At 37.9% G+C, this 7568-nt stretch overlaps 1 protein-coding gene across 1 annotated transcript in view; it reads right to left on the reverse strand.

The window, feature by feature from the left end:
* Positions 1-413: 413 nt before the first annotated feature.
* The window catches only part of LOC143040185 (neuropeptide F receptor-like), a 239568-nt gene continuing 232413 nt past the window's right edge, over positions 414-7568 (reverse strand). The window contains exon 4 of the mRNA XM_076210849.1: positions 414-495. The gene's annotated coding sequence lies outside the window, so the exon portion shown is untranslated. The remainder of the gene's footprint in view (positions 496-7568) is intronic.

A 7568-nucleotide genomic window follows, 5' to 3' on the forward strand; every position in this document is an offset into this window, starting at 1 on the left:
AAGTATATGAGGCTGTGCATGTGGGCTGATAGTGTTGTCACATGGTGACAAGGAGAAGAGAGGAGTTAGGAGGAGGAGGGGGGGAGGTAAGCGATCAGAGGAGACTATGACAGAGCAGAGGTTTGGTTGACGGATGCATTAGAATTGTAAACAGACGTCAAACTGCCTTGCAGAAGGACTCTTTAACTGCGGGCGTTGCATTGAAACACGTCGAAACAAGGCGCTCTGTGCCTTACACATTTTATTCACATTTTTAACGTTTGACAACTCCATTCAGGGCCCCTGAATGAACGGGGTGCTTGTCGGTCGAGACCCCAAAGGAGAATCTGTGAAGTTCCTCACGGGTTTCTTCCTCGTCTTGAATCAATTCGTTATTCGGTCCCGACAGCGCCTTTGCAGCAGGAACTGGCATCACAGCTACAGCAGCATCAAGTCCTTGTCTACTGGACCAGCTGCAATAATGTCATTACATGTGCAGCTTTGTCCCCTGCAGGTCTGAAAATGGAAAACAAAAGTGTTAGCGAGTTAGCATTAGAAGGTCTTTAACGAAATTTCAAACGTAGCTTTTCATGACAGCCATACGGGTGAATTTACTTACTAATGAAAAAAACACTTGTTCTGAGCGAAAACAATAGCTACAATGTAAGGGGAGAATTATAATTATAGTCTCAGTACTTTCTTCTTGTCGATGGTCGACAAAAAAAAAAAAAAAAAAAAAACGGTAAGAATACAACATTAAAGTCCCGCTGAAGCAGTGTAACATTCCTGCAAATGAGTGAGAAATGCTAGTCTCCAACAGAGAGGAATGACGGTCAGTCATCCGCCAAAGTATAGAAAGGTTTGAGCCCGATCGCATCCATAACAGCATCGAACGAAGAAAGCAAAGACGTGATGGACAATCCTGATCCCTACTTGCGCCTGACGATGGGATCATTCCCTTGCAGAATCTGTAGGGAAAGACGCGCCTCAGAGTTCAGGCTACGAAGCTACCAGAGGATTTATCGGCGGTGAGTTTAAACTTGATAAAGGACCCAGAGGGAAAAAGGAGAACGACGTCGACGATTCAGACGGAAAAACATAACTAAGCAAACAAAGAAGCGTTTCCTTCTGGCAAGTGCCTGGCCACGTTTTCCGGCTCGGAGACACTTCGAGGTAGCATAAAAAGAAAATAAAGAAAAAATAAAGAAATAATGATAATAATAATGAATGAATAAAAAGATAAATGAATAAATAAATAAATAGATAGATAGATAATAAATAATATAAAGAATAAAAAGATAAAATAAATAGAAAAATAAAAAATTAGAATAAATAAATAAATGAATAAATAAATAAATAAAATAAATAATAAATAGATAAATGAATAAATAGATAAAATAAATGATAAATAGATAAATGAATAAATAAATAAATGAATAAATAAATAAAATAAAAAACACACTAAATGAATTGACCTTTGAGCATTACTGATAAAACTAAATCAAGTAAATATTAAGAATAACTACATGATACAATATTTCATTTACTACCGGATTAAACAAGTCACGTTATTATATTTTGAGTAGATTAGAGGCAGAGTTAGCGGTACTGATACTGTATTATATTAATAGTTTGATCAATTGCTTACGGATTTCAGAAAAAAGAGTAAACTTTATCGGTTAATTAGAATTCTAGATCATACTGAAAAAGCATATATGTGACGTGTATTGAAATACACACACACACATACACACACACATACACACACACACACACATATATATATATATATATATATATATATATATATATATTTATATATATATATCTATATATATATTTATACATATATATACATATATATATTTGTATATGTATTTATATATATGTATATATATATTTTATATATATATATTTATATATATATATATATATATATATATATTTATATATATGTACATATATATATATATATATATATATATATATATATATATATATATATATATATATATATTTATATGTATATGTAGAAAAGAAGGACTGTAGAAGTTAACAATTACTAGAAGCTTTTCTTTTCAAACATAAACAATGCCTGCGGCTCTGATCCGTAGAGGTGTCACAAAAGCCCACTAAGATATAGACTGTTCGAAATTTGGCCCATTTCTTAGACATAGCATGGACGTGGAGGGAGGGAGGGATTGAGGGAGGGAGAGAGGGAGGGAGAGAGAAAGAGGGAGAGAGAAAGAGAGAGAGAGAGAGAGAGAGAGAGAGAGAGAGAGAGAGAGAGAGAGAGAGAGAGAGAGAGAGAGAGAGAGAGAGAGAGGAGAAAGAAAGAGATAAAGAGATAACGATAAAAAAGGAACATACAAGACTCAGATAAAAGTAAAAAAAAAAAAGAAAAATCCTGAGGACTTGTAATTAGAATATTGATGAACCCAGAGGCGAAAAAATCGAAGCAATCTGCAAAAGGTAAATATTGTAAAAGAAACGAAAAGAATACACAAGAAAAATAAAAATGAAAATAAAAAACTTAAGCGCGATATCTGAGGTGAATAAAAATCTCGATTTTTACAAATAAAGGGGCAATGAAAATCGTTTGTTGCCTTCATCTCGATAGTATAGCTCCAAACATTCTGCATTTTGCGAAAACAAGGCAAGTTAACACCGCTGAGATGGAGTATTGTATAGGCAGTTTCCTGTTGCTTGTTCCATAGTGATTGTTGTTTTCTGTGAATCAGAAACAAGTGTGTTTCTCTATGCCAATCATCGTCCCACGATACCATAAGGTCCAAACCCCTACCAGCCCGTATTACAGTGACGGCTCTATGGACACCCTCATATGAAGGTGATGCGAAGCTTTGGTGACTACCGATGGGAGATGACCGCGCTATAGTGATCGAGGGACGGAAGCCCCACGCAGCAGACGGAGCTTGCTACCATCTCCAAGGCCCTGGATTACGCCCTCTCCGCTGGGCAGGGGTCAGCCGTGATCCCCACAGACTTATGGAGTGCTGTTGACGCCATCCGGTCGGGGAAGACAACAGATGACGTCTACTTAACGACGACAGTCCAGCATTCGCTGTACCTCTTGCACTAGCATGAGAGGTCTGCAAAGTTTCGCTGTCACATTGGGATTCCAGGGAACATTATTGCGGATGATGATGCCGAGGAAGCGACAAGGCTCAGCAGAATCGCACTTCCTTTAGTACCCACGATCACACAGATCAAAGGCGTCACCATCATGGAGGCCAGATTGATGGCCAGGACCGATTACAGCAGCAATCTTCATACTTCAGAACCAGTACAGTGGACTACCTCGTCACTAGGTACGATGCATTCCACCTACCTCCAGGTAGAAGGGCGGTTCTATCGTCCACAGGATTCGCCTTAGACATCGTTGTGGTTGGCAAGTGTTACACGCGGGGTGAGACCATCACGAGCGCTGCAAAGTTTGTGGGGCCGTAGTACAACAGCCGCTCCACAATTACTAGACTGCAGAGGCACTGCCAATCACTGGGGCAGGGGTGGCGAGGCACCGTTTCCCCTTCCGTGGCAACCCTCAGCTTCTTGGCGGTACACCCTTCCCCTAGAGCACCGCCACTCCTAACAGAGTTTCATAAAGTGGATACCTCATCCTGTTTCATAAGAACATAAGAATGAAGAAGACTGCAAGAGACTTCTTAGGGGTACACCCTACCCCTAGCGCACCACCACTCCTAACAGAGTTTCATAAAGTAGATACCTCCTCCTGTTTCATAAGAACATAAGAATGAAGGAGACTGCAAGAGACCATAGGGCCTACACTAGGCAACCCTCAGATTCTTGCCGGTACACCCTTCCCTTAGCGCATCGCCACTGCTAACAGAGTTTCATAAATTGGATACCTCCTCCTATTTCATGAGAACATAAGGACATAAGAATGAAGGAGGCTGCAAGAGACCATAGGGCCTCCACTAGGCAGCTCCGTATCCATCACCACCTGTCATCCCCATCCATAAAGATGTCTAATCGTTTCTTAAAACAACTGATAGTTTCAGCGCTTACTACATGGTTACTAAGTTTATTCCATTCGTCGACCAGCCTATTAGTAAACCAATTCTTGCCTATTTCCTTTTTAAGTCTAAATCTGTCCATTTTGTAACCATTACTGCGTTTCATGTGTGAACGGTTCCGGACAACCGCAAGATTGACGTCCGGGTTAAAAAACAATTTAGCACTTAGGCATGGATGCAATTGTCTATCGTTCAAATCATTCCGTGTCCAGCAATTTGATTGATGTTACCGAGCTTCAAATTTAATATATGAAAGGGTTATTCATTGATTAGGCAGTCTACAAAACCAATTCTACTCTCCCGACTTCTGCACCCTAAAGTTTTAAGGTCATTGCTTCTTGTCTGATTGGTGTTCAATGTGAAATAATTTTCAAATTCTGTCACAGAAGCATTTTATTTCGATGTTACTAATACTATTTCCATTTCTGACGTTTAGAGAAAAAATTATGATTTCGTAAGAAGCTTTCCCCTGTACATATCTATGTGAAAATATATCCAAGTGATCCAATCACCATTACTATGATAGTGTTAGTGCTCAGTTGACTCGCGAATTATCATTGTATGTACTATCATGTTGTACATATGTAATATGTGTTAAGATTTTTTAATGTTGTAGATTATGTAACTTTTCCAAAGAGTTTCATGATGTGTTTTTTTTTTACAGAATGACAATAAAGTATTATTTTTATCATTAATATTATTATTCATATTATTATCAATATTGTTATCATCATCATCATTATTATTATTATTATCAATAATGTTATTACTGTGTGGATAGAAGGTAAAGGGAACACGAGCTGACGTAATTACTTTTATTCCTGACTACTTTCGCCTGAGTGGCTTCTTCAGAGGCTTCTGGAGAAGCCACTCAGGCGAAACTAGTCAGGAATAAAAGTATTTCCCTCACCCCGTGTTCCCTTTACCTATCCACATTCGTCACAATGTATACACAAATGTTATTACTGTTATTTTTACCAATGTCGTCGTCGTCATCGCCATCGTCATCATCATCATCATTATTATCATCTTTATTGTCGGTACCGCCTATTAATCGGAAGTTGAAGGAATGATAGTCCAATCAGATAATCCTTTTAGTGGTCTGGTGAGTGGGCGAGTATCAAAGGCTTCAAAATCCAGTCATGTCGAATCTACGCATTTTACTTCTTTTGAAGGCTGAAATGATCGCGCAGTAAATTCTATTAGGTTGTTTAACTAAGAGAGGTCAGACCTGAAACAGTGTTGTTATTTACCGACTTAGATTTACTAAATAACCTAGATTACTAACTAGACCTTTTGGCCCCTAATGAAATTCAATGTAGGATTATAGGTTAATAAAAAAATATCTAGTCTTTTTGAATTGCAGACAGTAAATATATTTGATTCTTAAAGAAATGGAAATTTAAAATTTCGAGCACATGCGTTATGCTAGGATTTCCGAAATACTTTGGTCTATTCATTGTTTCGTGGGTTAAATTAAGATTTTGATTCGTTGAGGCTATTGATTCTTGTCTAATTGACAATAAAGAATTATATTCAACTCTGATGTTATGAATTCCTCTATCTTGTTAAGTCATCTTGTCGTGTTATCTTATATTACAAATTCCTTATCTTGAAGCTCTATGTCAACTTCATCAATTACTTTTATTTCCTTTTTTAAAGAAAAAAAAACCATATTGACATTTTCTAGATATATTTCATAGGTTGTTACTGAAGTTAAATCTTATTTTAGTTGAGTCTCTAAATATTTTGGTGACCCGATAGAAAAAGCACTTTGTTTATGTAAAAACCTTGAACTAATTTCGGCCTAAACAAATGTTTGAGAGATTCTCTCAGCTACATCCAATGCCTTTCAAACGTCCAATGGATAAATTGTACTGAAGCAAATAGTTCCACCTTTGATGTGAATCATTATTGACGATCGGGCGACCACAACAAAGACAAGAGAAAACAAAATATACGTAATAGAAAACATACCCCGGCCACTCGATCCCTGTGTGTGTGTGTGTGTGTGTGTGTGTGTGTGTGTGTGTGTGTGTGTGTGTGTGTGTGTGTGTGTGTGTGTGTGTGTGTGTGTGTGTGTGTGATTCACATTGTTCTTTGGATGTGAATCACACACACACACACACACACACACACACACACACACACACACACACACACACACACACACACACACATGCCTCCGGAGAGATAACTTATTCAATTCATAGACTTATAATTTGTATATTGCATGGTCAGGCTTCAACTTCTCAGTTCAATCTATTTCCCTTTAGCTATGATCTTCTTTCTATTGATTTTAGTACACAACACTCTACAAAGCTCTCGCAAGGAATCCCGTCAAGAACACTCAATTTGGGTCCTAGGTCAGTTCTGCAGTGACGTCATGATTTCCTTATTCCAATGATCTTTAACTTTATATTTAAGAAAATCCCCTACGAGCGTTATCTTACAATCGTGAACCAATTGAATTTTCTCTTCCACTCTTCCTCCAATCAGATCCACCATTACAAATTCGCATACAATATTGTTTAGTCAAGCAATCTCGAATTCACTCCACATTGACGCAGGTCATATCGGCAAAAGTAAAACCCACATACAGCAATTAAATAGAGTCCTCAGACACTTGTTTATAGACATAACACTAAGAGTGAAGTTATACAATACCTCGCCTTCTAGCCTTCGAACTGCTGTTTACCAAACAGCCGATCCAATAAAATGAAACTTTCATAATCTATCCCCCTTTCTACCTCACTTGTCTACCTATATCTACGAACCTCGTACATTATATATATATATATATATATATATATATATATATATACATTATAATCTTTATGACAGTCGCACACAGGACTAGAACCTACTGCTCAGCCATCAGTAAGACTGTACAGTGTCTTAACCCTCTCAACCACCGAGGCTTCAAAAGTCTCGAAACTTGGAATCTTTCTGATTCCGAAGTCATTCATGTGCAAGTTAGCTACGAATCTTTCAATCGCTTTGTCGTTGTAACTATTATGGAACAAATTGCTAGTAGCGTGAATCATGCTCCTGCCACTATGCCGTCCCATGTCCATTAGTTCCTATTATTCCTATTCATAGATTTATTCTATGTTCTCTTCAAACAGAGCCGTCCGAAACTAGAGGCCTTATCACACTGGGCTGTTTTCCTTCGACTGTTGGAGCAGATTTGTAGCCCACAGCTATCGGGAAAGAGTTCTATATGGAAGAAAATAGTTTCCCTCAAGTATGTCAAAGGACTTCTCAAGTAAATTGTTGAGAAAACAATATAGTTTGAAAAAAAAAACTGCGATTAATTGGAGGTTGGTGGTACCGCCGATTAGTTGGAGGTTGGAGAAAGAATAGCCCATTGTGATAAGGCCTTAACCAGTATAAAACCCTGAGAAACGACATGTTAAGAGGGTCACTCACGAACCAATTAATCGCGTGAACGACTCTGTGACAACTCTAATCTAAATTTCACGAAAAAATATACGAAAAGGAAGAAAAAGGTACACTCCACCGACGCAAAGA

Source organism: Oratosquilla oratoria, chromosome 28, assembly GCF_046742065.1.
Source record: "Oratosquilla oratoria isolate Oo_2021 chromosome 28, ASM4674206v1, whole genome shotgun sequence".
Lineage (NCBI taxonomy): Eukaryota > Metazoa > Arthropoda > Malacostraca > Stomatopoda > Squillidae > Oratosquilla > Oratosquilla oratoria.